This window comes from Dasypus novemcinctus, chromosome 29 (assembly GCF_030445035.2).
Source record: "Dasypus novemcinctus isolate mDasNov1 chromosome 29, mDasNov1.1.hap2, whole genome shotgun sequence".
In the NCBI taxonomy this organism is placed as follows: domain Eukaryota; kingdom Metazoa; phylum Chordata; class Mammalia; order Cingulata; family Dasypodidae; genus Dasypus; species Dasypus novemcinctus.
The window spans coordinates 35,207,144-35,225,088 of NC_080701.1; positions in this window are offsets into that span (position 1 = coordinate 35,207,144).

Here is a 17,945-nt window from a genome sequence, read left to right on the forward strand (position 1 = left end):
TCATTGCAATATCCTGTAGAAAAATCCCTATGTTCCATCTATTCTTACTTCCCCTTAACCTTAGAACTTATGGTAATGATTAATTTACATTTTTTGAAGAATAATGTTCATAGTTCCATTAATTAATGTTGAGGGCTTTACATATTGGTCTGTTTTCTTTTAGTAGGGACTACCTGTTTTCCAGATATTCTTGCCCCTCTAATTGAGAATATAACAGGACTCCTCAGGATGGGAGATTATTTTCTTGTTTATTATGTGGATCTCCACACACTGAGATAATATCCAATGACAAGTTGAACATTTTCATGTTCTGTAGAAGCATACCCCAGGTGCACCCTATCCCACATATCCCCCCAACCCAATGCCCTGCATCAGTAATCCTCCCCTGCCATATTAGCCTAAAGAACTCCCACAATTGTAGTTTTAATCAAGTCCTAAAAACCCCGAGTTCTCCTGCTTCTTTCTCAAACTGTCTACCTAGTTCCATGATTAGTTCAACCCATCTCCACCACTCTACACACCCTCATATTCAAGTACCATTAACCCATTCATATCCCTGTACCACTATCCCCCCCAAATGCTGCTAAGTCATCACTTTCCCACCTTATCATAGGTTTTCCTATATGGAACATCTGTTCACCACATGCTACTCCCTTTCTTTCTCCTGATAACCTATCTTCTAGACTAGATATTTTAGTATGCTCAGTTTGCTTAGATCATATCAATAAAGTCATGTAATATTTGTCTTTCAGTGACTGTTTTACATCATTCAACATAAAGTCTTCATGATTCATCCATGTTTATATATGCGTCTACATTTTTCCTTCTTATATCTGAATAATATTCCATTGTATATATCCATGCATCTGTTGATGAACACTTGGGTTGCTTCCAACTTTGACAATAGTGAATAATGCCACTATAAACACTGGTGTGTGTATATCTGTTTGTCTCTCTGTTCTCAATTCTCTGGGTATATACTCAGAAACAGGATTGCTGGATTGTATGACAGCTCTATAGTTAGCTTCCTGAGGAAATGCCAAACTGTCCTCCACAAAGAATGCACCATTGTACATTCACACCTGCTGTGGATAAAGGTTTACTTTCCTCCACAAACTCTCCAACACTTACACTTTTCTGTTTTTTTAAATAGCAATCAGATTAATAGGTGTAAGAAAATGTAGCAGTTTGATATGGTTTATGAATTCCAAAAGTAGATGTTGGATTATGTTTGTAAACTGGTCTGTACCTGGCCATGAATAAATTATGATTAGGGCTTTGGGTCACATCAGAAGGATGTTGAGTCCCCACCCTCTTGGTGGGTGGGGACTCACAGATAAAACTACACAGCAGAGCAGAGGAGTTGTTTGAAATTTGATGATGATGTTTTGATTTTGGAGTTTTGATACTGGAGTTTTGAACTGGGACCTGGGAAGTAAGTACACAGAGGAGAAGAGCAGCTGAGCCCAGGGAAAAACAAACCTCAGGGAGGGAGACAGAGCCAGTCACCTGATAGTTTACAGCTGGCCTTGTGGAGAGAGGCAAAGTCTAGTGATTCTCATAATCTACAGTTGAACTTGTGGAGAAAGCAGAGGAGGTGAGCCCAGAGAGAATGAACCCTGGGAAAAAAGGAACGCAGGAAGCATGAACCCTGGCAGCCATTGGCAGCCATCTTGCTCTAATATGTGGCAGTAGACTATGATGGGGGAAGTAACTTATGCTTTATGGTCTGGTAACTGTAAGCTTCTATCCCAAATAAAAATGAACTGATTTCTGTTATTTTGCATCACCACCATTTTGACTGGCTAATACAGAAGATATTTCATTGCAGTTTAATTTTTTTATTTTTATATACTTTTAAAAATTTTTAAAGAAACTTAGATTACATAAATGTTACATAAAAAAATATAGGGAATTCCCATATGCACTGCTCCCACTGCTTCCCACACTTTCCCACATTAACATACTTCATTAGGGTGGTACATTTGTTACACTTGATGAAAACATTTTGAAGCATTGCCACTAAGCATGGATTACAGTTTACTTTGTAGTTTAAACTCTCTGCCACACAATTTTGTAAATTATGACAAGATATACAATGGCCTGTATCTGTCCTTCAAAATGCTTCCCAAGTCCAAAAAATGACCCCAAATTACAACTATTTTTCCCTTTCTTTCTCCCAGATTCTCCAGTGGTCACTGCCTCCACATCAATGATGAAAGTTCTTCAATTGCTAGAATCACAATACATCTATAGTAGAATAACAGTAAGTCTACTCTAGTCCATCATTCATTCCCCAATTCTGAGGATTCTGGGATGGTGTTGACCAACCCACCTCCAGTTGAGAGAGGGCTTAGGTCCCATGGAGCACAGGGATGGGACTATCTTGCTTTCAGTTGCAGACTCTCTCTGTACCTTGAGATGATCATTGCTCATCATCATCTCCTTTATATTTGTCCTGGGTGGGCACAATGAACTGGAGAGTACCTATTGCAACTCTATTGAAATTCAGGGCCCAAATGGCAAAGGGACAGCCAAAAGATTTAAGTCTCTTGGACATATACCTATCAACTCTAGTACTAATTATAGTTTCAAAAATAAGGGGCAGAAGAGGCATGTGTAGGGAAATCACAGCTGAGTCCACTCTGTCACACAAGGGAGCATAAATTCCCAAGGAGGACTCATTGGCAGGGTGCCAAGCTCCTGAACTGTCTGCCATGCTTATGGAGACATCCAGAGCCCTCAGGAGCCCTGCTATTTGAGGTCATATTTACTTTGGCAGTCAATGGGATCGTAATGAGACATACATAAGTGTAACCTCTGGGATGAATTCCCAACTCACTTTGGAATCTCTTAGCCAGAAAAAAACTTACTTTTAATTACTATTTCTCCAGTTTCATCAAGGTCTTTTTCCAATTGCGTCACAAGTTGGCTCTAGGTAATAACCATCAGTGCTAGGAAGTCTCATCCCCATTGCCAGTTTTTAAATGGGTTGTCTTTTTATTTTTGAAATGTTGTATTTCTTATATTTGCTGGATATCAGACCCTTATCAGATAAATAGTTATCAAATACTTTCATCCAATGGATAGGTTGCCTTTTCACTTTCTTAACAGACTTCCTTTGAAGTGTAAAAGTTTTTACTTTTGAGTAAGTCTCATTTACCTATTTTTTTCTTCTGTTGCCCACTCTTTGTTGTAAATTTTGTGACACCATTTCCTACTACAAGTTTTCATAAATTCTTCCCTATATTTATCTTCTAGGAGCTTTATGGTCTTGGCTCTTATATTTAGATCTTCGATACCTCTAGAGTTAATTTTTGTATGTGGCATGAGATTGTTAGCCTTTCTCATTCTTTTGGGTATGGATATCCAGTTTCCAAGCACCATTTATTGAAGAGACCATTCTGTCCCAGTTGAGTGGGCTTGGTGGCTTTCTTGAATATCAGTTGCCTGAATAAGCATGGATCTATATTGGAACCATCAATGCAGTTGCATTCCTCAGAATGTTTATACTTTGCCAATGCTATGCGGTTTTGACCACTGTAGTTTTATAGTATGCTTTAAAGTCAGGTAGCATGTTTCCTCAAGTGTCCTCTTTTATTTTCAGTAGGATTTTTCTACTTGGACTCCCTTTCATTTCCAAATAAATTTAATAATTAGCCTTATCAATTCAGTAAAAAATGTAATTTTTATTGGGATTGCATTAAAACTGTAAATCATCTTAGGGAGGATAGACATCTTAATGATGTTTAGTCTACCTATACATGATCTTGGAATATTCTTCCATTTATTTAAATCTTCCATGATTTCCTTTAAAAGTGTTGTATACTTCTCTGTGCGCAAGTCCTTTACATCTTTAAATTTTTTCTATATATTTAATTTTATTGGTCACTATAGAAAATGGAATTATTTTCTTAATGTCCTCCTCAGACTGCTGATTATTAGTGTACAAAAATGCTACTGATTTGTACTTGTTAATCTTATATCCTGTCATTTTACTGAGCACAGTTATCAGCTTGAGAAGCTTTGTTATAGATTTCTCTATGAATAGGATCATGTCTTCTGCAAATGATGTAAATTTTACTTCTTCCTTTCCAATCTGGATGGCTTTTATTTCCTTTTCTTTCCTATGTGCTTGAGCAAGTAATTCCACACAATGTTAAATAAGAGCAGTGAACATGGGCAGCCTTGTCTTCTTCCAGATCCTAGAGGGATCTGTTATTTTGCCTTTAACATTTGACCTAGAATATGATGTTAGCTGTGGGTTTTTCATATATACCCTTTGTCATGTTGAGGAAGTTACCTGCAATTTCTGTCTTTTGAAGTGCTTTTATCAAAAAAGTATGTTGTATTTTGTTAAATTATTTTTTTCATCTATAGAGAACATATGACTTTTTTCTTTTGATCTGTTAATGTCCTGTATTACTTTGGTTGATTTTCTTATGTAGAAACATCTTTGCATACAGCAAAAATACTAGCCACTTGTGCATGGCATATAATTATTTTGATAAGTTATTGAATACTTTTAGCAAGTATTGTTGAATATGTTTAGCAAGTATTTTGATGAGAATTTTAGCATTTAAGTTCATTAAAGAGATTGGTCTGTAGTTTTCTTTTCTTGTGGCAACTTTATGGGCTTTATTAATAGGATGATGTTGGCATCATAGAATGAGTTAGGTAATGTTCTCTCCACTTTCATATTTTGGAATATTTTAAGCAGGGTTGGTGTTAGCTCTTTCTGAAATACTTATTCAAATGTACCTGTGAAGCCATCCAGTACTGGGTTTTTCTTAATTGGGAGGTTTTTGATGACACACTCAATCTTCGTACTTGTGATTGGTCTGTTGAGTTCGTCAGTTTCTTCTTTCATCAATGTAGACTACTTGTACTTTTCTTGAAATTTGTTCATTTCATCCAAGTTTTCCATCTTGTTGACATAAAATTTTTCTAAGTATCTTCTTATGATACTTTTTATTTCTGTGGTATCAATGGTGATATCCCCTCTTTTTTATTTATGCATTTGCTGTTTCTCTCTTTTTTCTTTGTCTAAGGGTTTGTTGATTTTATTAAACTTCTCAAAAACAGCTTTTGATTTTGTTAAATTTTCTAGTGTTTTTAGTCTCAATGTCATTTAGTTCTGCTCTAATCTTTGCTATTTCCATGTTTCTTCTTGCTTTGGGATTAGTTTGCTGCTCTTTTATTAGTTTCTCCACCTGTGCAGTTAGGATTTCAATTTAGCTCTTTCTTCTTTTTTAATATAATAATTTATTGCTATTAATTTCCCTCTCAACAATGCTTTTGTTGTAAATCATAGGTTATTATATGTTCTGTTCTAATTTTCATTGTTTCAAAGAAGTTGCTGATTTGTTTTACAATATCTTCCTGGATGCCCTGATTGTCAAAAAGTATGTTGTTTAACATCCATGTCTTTGTGTCTGTTCTGGTTCTTTGCCCCTTATTATTTTTCAGCTTCATTTCATTGTGGTCTGAGAAATTACTTTGTATAATTTCAATCTTTATGAAATCATTAACACTTGTTCTGTGACCTTGCATATGGTTTATACTGGAAAAGTTTCCATGTGCTCTTGAGAAGAATGTATATCCTGCCATATTTGGGTGTAATGTTCTGTGTGTTTTTAGTTGTATGTAGCAGTTTGATATTATTGAATTCCAAAAAGAAATACTGGATTTTGTTTGTAAACTGATCTTTTTCTTTGGGCATATTAGATTATATTGGACTCAGATGTTTGCTTGATTAAGTACTCATGTAAACCTATTGTGACAGTAGGGCATCGAGTTCCTGCCCATTGGCAGGTGGGACTCACAGATAAAAGGCATGGCAAATGACAGAGTTGGGAGCTTTTAATGTCGGAGTTTTGATGTTGGAGTTTGATGCTGAAGTCTTAAGCTGGAACCTCAGGGAGAGAGACAGAGCTGTTTACCTTAGAGTCTACAGCTGACCTTGTGGAGAAAACAGTGGAACTGAGCCCAGAGGAACCCAGGAAGCTCGAACCCTCACAGACATTGGCTGCCATCTTGCTCCAACACATGAAAATAGATTTTGATGAAGGAAATAACTTATGCTTTATGGCCTTGTGTCTGTAAGCTCCTAATACAAATAAATACCCTTTATAAAAAACAACCAATTTCTGATATTTTGCATTGGCATCCCTTTGGCTGACTAATACAGTGTAGATCCTTAAGTTTATTTTTCAATATCTGTTTATTGATGCTCTGTTGAGATGTTCTGTCTAATGTGATAATGGTTATTAAATAGTGTGCTATAATTGTAGAGACATCTGTTTTTCCACTGTTTGTCCAATATTTGCCTTATGTATTTGGCACACCTTGCTTAAATGCATAAATATTTATGATTGTTCTTTCTTCTTGATAGAATACCCCTTTTATTACTATATAGTGTCCTTCTTTGTATCTTACAAGAGTTTTGCATTTAAAGCCTATTTTGTCCTATATTGTATAGCTTCTCCAACCCTTTTATGTTAGTAGGTCAAATCACTCTGCACCAATTAATTTGTTACTTCCTTGTGTCTCTGGGATTAAGTTGAGATTCTTGTAGAAAATGTATATTTAGGTAATATTTCTTTATGCATTCTACCAATCTGCATCTTTTGATTTGAGAGTTTAATACATTAACATTCAATGATTTTACTGTCAGAGCAGTAGTTACATAGTCATTTTTTTAGGTTTATGTTTCATCTTTTGTTTCTATTTCTTTGTTTATCTTTGTATTAATTCTTACTAATAATTTTTCTTTCTACATTCTCCCCTAGCCCTCTCTGTCCTATTTCCTTTTAACCTGCAGAATTCCCTTTACTATTTCTTGAAGGGTAGGTTTCTTGCTAACAAACTCTCTTAATTTCTGTTTATCTCTGCATATTTTGAACTCTTCCTCATTTTACAGTGTCAGCTTTGCTGGATACAGGATTCATGGCTGGCAGGTTGTTGGTTTTTCCAACTTAACTATGTCATAAGACTGCCTTTTCACCTCCATGTTTATCTGATGAAAAATCAGCACTAATCTTATGAAGCTTCCCTTGTATGTGAAAAGAGAGGTGGAATGTAAGAGAAACAATAAATGCACAGAGAACTTATAGAAAAAATGAGCATGAGTTAAACTAATTGTTCTTAATACTAGACATTGTTGTACTCAGGGGAATATTTGGCAATTTTGGAGGTAATTTTCACTGTCATGACTAGGGGTGGGATATGCTGCTTGTGTCTTTGCAGAGTTGCAAAAGATGCTGCTACCAATTACTTCCTTTCTTCTAATACAAATACCATGCAATGTGTTGGTTTAAACAACTGGAATGCATTGACTCACAGTTTTGAGGCTAGATGTCCAAAATCAAGGTATCCTCCAAGCAACACTTTCATGCAAAAGACTGTGTTGTTCTGGGGCTGGATTATGGAAATCCTTGCTCCTTGACTTTTCTATCACATGGCACAGCACATCTAGACCTCTCCTGCCTTCTCTGGGCATTGATTTCCCCCTATTGCCAGCTTTGTATGTCTATGTCTTGGAATTTCCCTCAGCCATTAAAGGATTCTAGTAATAAGATTCAGAATCATCTTCATTGTGTTGGATCACACCTTAATTGAAGTAATCTCACCAAATTTTCCTCTTTACAGTGAGTTCACTCCCACAGGAATCAAATTAGTTAATGAAATGTTTTTCTGCAGTACAAAGCTTTAAGCCACTACATCTTAAAATATCCAGGACTATCCCCCAAAACAAAGAATGATCTGTTCTAAAATGGCCATAGAGCCTTGGTTGAGAAGATTTGTGTTCAATTCTATACTTTCCTATAAATTATCATAGAACTTATATTCTATGTTCTATGGTCACAGGGAGTTAAGTTTTTTTATTAATCAGTCAAAGGAGTGCTGATGAAAAATATCAGAAATCTGTTGGTTTTTATAAAGGGTATGTATTTGGGGTAGGAGCTTACAATTACCAGTCCATAAATCATAGATTACTTTCCTCACCCAAGTGTTTTGTGACATGTTGGAGCAAGATGGTTGCTGATGTCTGCCAGGGTTCGGGCTTCCTGGGTTCTTCTCTTCTCAGAGCTTCCTTCTCTCCAGGCTCATGTTAACTCTCTTCCTTGGTCTTGCTTCTCTTTCCTCATGACCAAGCTCCTCTGTGTGCTTACTTTCCAGGGCTCCAGCGCAAGACACCAGCATCAAAACTCCAACAGCAAAAACTCCAACTTTCTTCTCTTGCAATGCTTTTATCTGTGAGCCCACACCCACCAAGGGGTTGGACTCAAAGCCCTAATCATAATTTAATTATGCCCAGGTACAGACCAATTTACAAACATAATCCAATATTTCCTTGGAATTCATTAATAATATCAAACTGCTACCATTTTTAAATGGATAAGTAGAAAATCCTTAAATGTTTATGCATTCACATTGTAATAGCTAATATGTCCAAAAACAAACCGGAATCAAAATTAGGAGAAAATTTGAACCAATACCTATAGCATAGCAGAATGGCAGGGTGCAACAAAAGCCTTGCTCTGAGTAAATTACATAGACCCAAATATTATGTAACAGAAAAGAAGAAAAGCTGAAAAGCCGTGATGTAAATTTTTTTCTGAAATGTTAGAAAAAAAAATTACAAATAAAACACAAAATATGAGTAAAGAAATACTTAAAACAAATACATAAATTAATAAAATGGAAAATAAATCTATAACAGAATTTCAAAATGTCAAAAATCAGCTCTTAAAAAATTAATACCATCTTATAACATATGAAATTAATAAAACTTTTGGAAAAAATAACCTATATTAGGAATGAATAAAAACTATAAACAGTATATATTGTAATATTCAGTTATGCTTTATAGTAATGAAAATTATACTTTATATTAAATTGACAAACTCCCAGAAAACAAAACCTAACAAAACTGATAGAAGAAAAACTATAAAATATGATTAGTAGTATTTCTTTAATTAATTGAAAATTTGGAAGTTATAAAAATTGGAGAGTTCAAAGAAAAATTCATGGAAGAATGGAATCATCAATAATACTTGTAAATACTTAAGGGAGATATTTTTGTATATTTCAGGAATGCAAGTTTGATAATATTTAACTTCTGAAGGTTAATTTGCCTAATAAGCACAAATTACATCTTATTATTAAATAAGATAAATATCCTATTGTCATCTAGAGAAAAGAATTTATCAAATAAATTTAAAGTTCTGTGAGCTCAGTCTATACCCTTGACCCTCTCTGTGAATTGGGTGCCCTTTCCTAAGTCAATTGTCAGCTCTACAAGGTCTTTGTGATAGTTGACTTGTCTCACCTATCCCATACTAATTAGTGGAAACTGTATGATTACATGACTATAAAATTCAGAAACTGACAAAATAATATATGCAATTAGAAATCAGGAAAGTGGACACTTGATTGGGTCATACAGGGTGTGTTTTAGTGACTGAAAGGGAAAATTAACAAATTATGGAATAGAGTTAATGCATTGCTTGATCTGAAGGCTAATTACAAAGATGTACTCAGATCATGCAAATCCATCTGAAATAAATGCACATATCTTTACTTATTTTAATTTCAACAAAATTCTTAAAAATAAAGAAAAGCTAAAAATAATATATAGATAAAAGTATTAGAATGTTTAATATGTATAACATAACATGAAATATAAGAGATACAAAAACAAATATGTTTTATTTGGCAGGAAATGTTAAGACTTAATCTATTACAATATGTAATATCATAAATATAAATTCACTAAGTAGCTTTATAAATATAAAATGCACCAAGTACCTTCACTATGACTACTTTTAACTTAATTAGGTAGCAAGCTTCCAAATAAAAATATGGACAAAGGAAGCTACAAAGAGTATATGAAGAATTCAAAACAGAGTAAATAAAACACTCAGTTCACTGTAAAAATGTAATAAAATAAAATTTTTAAGAAAATTTTATTTTGAAAGGAGATTTAGATTACACAAATATTACTGCAAAGATATAGGGGGAATCCCCACCTTCCCCACTTTTCCCCACTAACAACATCTTTCATTAGTGTGGTACATTTGCTACAATTGATGAACACATTTTGAAGCATTGCTACTAACTATGCTCCACAGTTTATATTATAGTTTATGCTTTGACCCACATAATTTTATAGGTTTTGACATAATGTATAATGGTTTGTATCTGCCATTTCTATGTCATACAGGACAATTCCAATGTCCCAAAATGCCCCTTATTGCACCAATTCTTCCCTCTCCTTTCCCTCACCTCTGGTGGCCACTGTCTTTATACATCAAAATTACAAGTTCTTCCATTACTAGAATAATAAGTCTACATTAGTCCACAGTTACATTCTCCCCTATGTCTGTTCATTCATCAGTCTTGAGGAATTTGGGGTGGTGTTGCTTACTCTTTTTCTTTGTTATTCCTTTTTGCATTTCTGATATTGGATATCCATTTCATCCTTCCCCTGGCAAAGAGTGATCTCCTGTAAACCTAAATTTTGGCTTTGTATATTTTTCTATTTTAATGTTTATTTTCTAATTTATGAATTTATATATATTTTCATTATTTTTCATTTACTATCTATAGGTTAACTGTTTTTTCTCCCATTTTTCTTCTAGCCCAAGATTCATGCTTCATTCTTCACTTTTCAGCCTTTCTTCTTTGACATCACATTTATATAATGCTTATAACATTTCCTCTTATAACAGTATTACCTGCTACTACTAATTGTGATGTCTGGTATTTTCTATATCAATCATTTAAAAATATTTTTTTTTTACTGTAAACCATTTCTCCTTTAAATCACAATGCTTGAGATGTTTGTTACTTTTTATCTAAACACATAGGGATATTACATTTATATTTCTGTTACTGACATCTACATTAATTCATAGTGGTTAGGGTACAAATTATATGATTTCTATTTGTTTTATGTCTCATCATACCCATCATGCATATTTGTTCTCTGTATAACAATTGCATCAAGTATGTTAAAAATATATTCAAATCTATGTCTTTCTGAAATTCTTTGAGGGCAGGGATTTTTTTAGCAAGAGAGATGTGCTAACATTTCCCAATGTTATTATGGATTTCCAACTTTCCTATTTTTTTGGCTAATATATTCTGAGGTTATATAATTAGGCTCATCAATTTCAATGTTGGTACATATTCCTTGAATATTGAAATTTATCATTATAAAATATCTCTTCACCTTTTGTAATGATGCTTGTTTCAATTATTGTCAATGTACACAGCACCCCTAATGGCCACCCTAGTGTGCCCTCCAATGGGCAAATTTTTAAAGCACTGAAAAGAATAATTCTCTCTTTCTCTGTCTGTTTCTCTTTCTCCTCATTCCCTCTCTAAACTTAATTACCTGGGGAAAGTGGCAAGATAGCAGCAGAGTAACGAACCCCAAGAGCAAGCTTTTCCTACAGTGCAGTTAGTAACCACTGAGAGTGATCTAAATCACCTGTTTGGGGGTCCCAGGAGACCAGAGAGTATCCTGCAACATCCTTGGAAGATTTGAAGTAGGAGACTCTCCATCTGCCTTGAAGATTCATGATTATAGCACTTCACAACATGGAGGCCATTTCCTATCCCTCACTGAGAGCACAAGCTACCTTGGGAGTTATTCCTTGACTGGAGTTGGAAGCTCCATTTCCCAAACATGGGGGAGGTAAGACAGTTGGGCACTGATTTCAGCTACTGATTATTAAATCCAGCTGGTTAAAATACAGTCCTGAGACCAGCTGAAGTTTAAGCCTGTGCAGGTCAGAAAGAGGCCAATAGCCACCATTTTAACTCCACCTTTTGTATGGAGTGAAGCAAGACTGATTGAAAATCACAGTGAAGGTAGGGACTCACAACTTTCTACCCAGGTTGGTTTGCTGCCCTAGCCTAGGCTGCAGCTCTACCTCTGTCAGGTGCTTTCAGCCCATATGGACTAGATTGGTAGGTAAACCTGTGGATACATCTCTGCCCCAACAGAGTTGTAGGAACATGGTATTTCCTCAAGCTTTCTCGGCAAATGTAGGTACAAAATCCTGCATGGACCAGAGTTTTAGATACACCTGTGGATCCATACCCACCCCTGACAGAGTAGAAAGGACAGTGCTTCCTCAGCCTTTCTGGGCAACTACAATTGCTTTCAGCCTGCATGGACTAGAAAATTGGAAACATCTCTGACTTCATCCTTGCCCCTGTCAAAGCCAGAGTAGGTCAGTGTTCCCCCAACATCTCTGGGCAACTGCAGTCACTTTTGACCCTCATGAACTAGATTATCTCTCCCATTAATCATCAAGCTCTGTTCTTTTCCCCCATTTCCCAATAAATTGTTTTTACTGGTTTAACTAAACTGGTGTGTTCTTAGATTCCTTTAGGCAACATAGCCAAGAACCTAGAGGAACCCAATACTTCTCTGGCTTCATTTGCTGATTGACAGCCAGGAGTTCCAGAAGCAGGTCATCCTTCCTGACACCTAGCAAAGAATGGTGAGTCTAAAAATATTATAGCCAGTCTGTATCCTCTTTTGGTTCTACCATTTTAAAGAGGGTTCCTGGATAGAGGGTTCCTGGTAAGCTATCACAGGACATAAACTCATTCTGCCCAGATTTCTGGCTCTTCCTCTGGGGATGGTAGGGGTGAGCTCTTGCAACATTGAGATCCAAGGAAGTTCTGGGTGGTGAGTGAAACTTCCCTTGAGACCTGACCAGGCACATGGTCTTAGTTGAGCAGGAGTCTGCCAGTTTACCAGGCACTCTCTGTGAGTCCAATATGGCTATCACCCATTGTATTGTTTCCTTAGACTGCTAGTTAACTCGTTTTAATTAAAAATAACTTTGATCTTCCAACTACTTCTTTCCTCATTTTGGGTCTGTGAGATGCTTTAGGATGCCTTAGAAACTGAAAATGCATTTGTGAGTGAGACATGAGCCCCACCCTCATAGAGCCCAGGGACATTGCTCCTTCTCAGCATTGGGGAGGCCCTGAGATCGTCTTTGTGGTTCCTGAGGGTGTTTTCCAGCAAGTCATAGGATAATTAGTCTCTAGTTTTTTAATGGTCTTTTAATGTTGGGCTTAACTGCAGACCTCAGTCCCTGGGAGAGGCAATGATGTGAGCTCATTCACAGCCAGTTCCTAAGACTGCTGCAAAGTAGGCAAAAGAAATGTCCCTAGCCAGCCCATTTCCTAGGATCACTCCAGCTTGGGTATTTGGTCTAGGAACTGGGCCCAGATATCCCCAAGACTTCTAAGTCTCTGGGTATGCCCAGAGGCTAAGATCCTGATCCCCAGAATATGGGAACTGTGAGTAGGGCTCCATGATTTCCAGGACACTGGCTTAGTGAGAATTCATTCCATCAGATCTAGTGGTGTGATAATCCCAGGCTGATGAATGCACTTTATCTTCCCCTAGGATAATGGGTGTCTCTTCCAGCATTCTCTATTGAGGTGAAGAAAGAGGATAATCTTTTTCTGCCATACCACATAGTAACTATTTCCCAACAGTGGGCTCTATATGGAACCCTGAATTCCTGTGTAAGAGAGGAAAGACAGATCTGAGTGCCAGAGACCACGTGACCATGTGTCCTTAAAAGGATGAGGAAATGCCCTCCACTTACTAAACTTCTCCCCTGTGAATTAGGAACCCCTATGTGCCATCAGTTAAGATTAAAATGTACCTGGTTTTACTAGCTCCCTGCCTATTCCCTTGTAACACTCCAATCATTCCAGCAAAAATGCCATTGCAGGGTTTTATCCATTGCCAGTAGATAACTAAATGGATACAACCCCCAGAAGACCCCCAATTTATGTCTTATCAGGGGCACTACTTCTGTGGACTACACAGCTCCATACTTAGCATCTGCCTAGGGATTTTCCTTGAGGAACCAAACTTAGGGTCCTGTATGAAGTTTCTGCCATGGACAGACACTGGGAGTTTTTATCTAGATGAGAAGTGGGGGAGACCTCCCACCTTTATTGTTGAAGTTCCTAAAAGCAGCAATTCATGAGAGAAACCAGTTTCCCTGAGGCTTTAATGACCTCTGTGAGTATATACTGAAATTAGAGTTTTTTACCCAAGGTCTGCCAAAGTCAAAATGGAAAATAAGCAAAGTACTTAAGTAAGGAAAATTGTTTTAAAGCATGGGGAATATTTGGTTATAAGCCAGTAATTAAAAGGAATGAAGTTTTTGAACAAAACTGCATAGTCATAGTGCAAATTAAAACAATTAGAAACAGCCTTCAAATAAATCTTTTAAATGTTATCTTATAATTAAACATATTTTGTAAAAAATGCAAAGTGTAAGTAACATCAGTGAGTGTGGGTTTTTGTCTTACTCTCTGTGTCTGCTTATTTCCTTAGTGTATACTTTCATAAATAGATATGATAATATCAAATTAACAAATGAAAATTCTTAAAAGAGCTCTATTCAAACTGTTAAAAATTAAATATGCAGTTATATATGTGAATTAACATTCCTGGAACCCAAATCAAGCTAAGCAGAATGGAAAGGTCATATAGAAACCCACATATGGAACTTTAGGAAAAGAAATGGATTTTCCTAAGCTCTTTGACTTACCCAGCCCCCAGAGATTTCACTTTACAAGAACACTGAGGGAGGAGCTAGATGTGGCAGATTAAATCTCTATCTTCTAAACTGGGCAATTAAGAATTAGTTTGCCCTGTAGTTACCAAATTTAAACACTTTAACAGCCTTGAAATAAGGGTGGTTAATAATCTAATTTTCAAACTTCAGTAAGTAAAGGAAAAGTCCTTGAAAGCTATGGAGAGATCTTTTCTAATTTATGATTAAAACAAATTAAACAATTTTAATATAGTCTAGAACACAGCAGTCAGTATGCTTTTAAGATTATTCAGTTTTAGAAGTTTAATAAAAGAGATTTTAAGCTTCCCATAAAGGAAGGAAAAAAAATTCCTGGCATAAACTATTGTAACCAGATTTTGTATAGCTTCTTGACTATGTTGCAGAAATGAATTTCAAGAGGACATCAGGTTAGTTAGGCCAGTAATTTATTAAGATAGGGAGGAAAGAGAAATGAGAGAAAATGACAGACCATGTGTCCCAGATAAAGAAGAAGAGGCTGAAAAGTGATAAAGAGAGCTAAATTATAGACTACAAATTCCCATTATAGATTATAAATGCCCAAGTTTTACTTGTGCATTGTTCATCATGCTGAGGGAAAGGCAGGAACAGGCACATGTACCAGCACAGGGATGGGAACTGGGACAGGGTAAAAAGGCAAGAGAGAGCCAAAGCCTTTGTGCTTGCTTTTAAACCATTAATTATTCTGCCCCTTTACTAATGACATGGGAGGAGTCCTAGCTATTTGCCATTTTGATTGATTACCCCACCCATCAATCCCCCATGAGGGCCCAATGACAAATCCTTGGGGAATATCTGGGGTTTCTCCTGGCTTCTGGAGGAAATCTCATTCTGAATGGCAGAATCTCATGAGGGTCTTCAGGCAGCCATCTTGGGAGTACCAAATGATATATAGACTTCTTGCCAGGTTCTAGATCCATCTATTGATTCCTTATCTTACTAGTCTGCTTCATTTCCCCCTCAGAGAGTTTACACCATTATTCTTAAAGGTGAGCTAAAGGATAATAATTTTTCTGTAGCTACTTCCTCCTGGTTAGGGACAATAAACCCTACCTAACAACCCTCCTGCTATTCTATCTTAGTTGGAGGAAGATGAGTCTGGCATCCTGGGTGAAGTGGGATGAAGTTCCCATATAGCTAACAAGATGTTGATTCTGGAGAAAATAAACTTGATTAGAATTTTGAGAATATATTGTCCTACTAAGAGGATACTGGACCACGAAAATAGAAAAGGTCAGGTGCCTGTAAAGGCTGCATTTTCCCAAAGATGGTGGGAAACAGTATTCTTTCAGTTATTTTATGCTCTCTCTAGAGTTCTAGAGACATTGCAATAGACAATGGGGTTAGGTATAAATTGCCAATCCCAGTTCCTATGCTCATGGTTAAACCTAAGGCAGCTAAGAGGGGGATGAGAAGAGAATTGCCTTCTTAGTTATTTACTGGAAGAAACAAATGAAAACAGACTAGGTTTCTTAAGGAGTGTCTGGTTTGCCCTCCACCTATCAATAGACATCTGGACTAGAGTTAGAGGGAGCAGCTGACTTTGACATAGACACTACTTAACTTTTTCTCTTAAAGAGAGATTTCAGGCTGTCTGGTGACTGCCACTCATACATCTTCTCAGAAGCTTCTGGTGAGCTGATACTTCCTTGAGCAGCTGACTTCATTCAAGATAAGTGCACCTAGTGGAAATTCCTTTAACTTTAACAACTGTGGGAGTGATTAGAACTACAAAGTAAAGTTGCTTCCATTTTGGCATTAATTGAAAGTGAGGGTTGTTTTCTTGCCAAGATTTGACCAGAACTTGGTTTCCAGGTCCTGTGTGAGGAAAGGACCATCTCAAAGGGGCTAATCTGAAGGGGTTCTAGCCACTTCATTTGCTATTTCCCTTCTGGTGGTAAATTCTTAGCCCTCATAGGATGGCATGTGGGTTTGCCAGTCCTCCCCAGAGTATGAGTGCGACAGGTTTTGGAATAAGAGCTAGGAGGGAGATCCTGGCTAAGCATGTCTTCTTCCTGGTATGGGGTGAAGCCTGAGATGTTGCCCCCAAGTTAATTTGGTGCTCTTAGGCAAGATGGTCATTCTTTTATATTATAGGCACATTTATTAACTACTTAGAAAATGAAGTTTACCAGGACTTTTAACATGTTCAATATCCCTCTGCATATAATCTAGGAGAGAAAAGATACCACCATAATCATCAGGTATGTATCTAGAATAGAAGATATAGGTACAGTACTTAATATTAATTAATGTATTAACCAATGCTTAACTTTCTCTTTCAGATACAATTAATAGATTTAATCTCCAGGTTTGCAATACCTTACATGTTATATCTCTATGGGAGGAGACGATAATGTCAATTGTGTTTAGGTACTATTCACAGTACTCTGGTACTCATTGCTCCACTTGGCATGTCCTTCACACTATCTGCATGCTGCAGCAACATTAACCCTAAAGAGAACCTAGGAAGGTAGGTTCTTCTAGTAATCCACCAGCCTGGTACATAGCACCCTTCAGCACGATGAAATAGTGCCAGTCTAGAGGTGATATCCATTATACATTTGACTATACCAAGCCATCATTGACTGCTGCAGGAATTTGAAACTGTAACATAGGCTCCATTAACTTAAGGAGCACAACCAGAGATGTACTAGATGCATTTATTTTTTTAGGGGTCAGTGACCAATTTGGCCAAAAACTCATATGGAGAAGCAATCTGCAGTGTATTGAAGGCCTGGTTTGAAAGCACAAGAGTTTGACAAAGCTGAATTATCTCTTGATTTTGTATGCTTTTTAAATATTTCAAATGCAATGTGTAACATATCCAATGAACTTAACTTTTTAGTAATTTGCTTCTTAATTTTGCATTTTAACAATGAAGACACTCATTAGCAGGTATTTTACTTTAGTAATAAAGGAAAACTATTTTTCCATTTTTTAATGAAAACTGAAGATTCCCAATGGAATTAAGATACTTTTTTTGTTACCACTACTTGAATATATAGATTGAGAAGGCTTCCAGCCAGCTTTCCTTGCTATGAAGTTACTTTACTTTAAGGTGAATTGGGTACCATTATTAACTAACACAAGAATTGTATTTGTAACAACATAGCTAAGTTTTTCTGTTTTTCTTGCAACTGAATCAATTCCACTTTTGATTTATACATTAAATCCATTCACAAGACAGTGTTGACATTTAAAGACTCATTTTTAAGTTAATTTTTACCACCTTTTCCATTCATATGGTTTCATCCATCATTAAAGCTAATGCATATTCAGATTGATTGA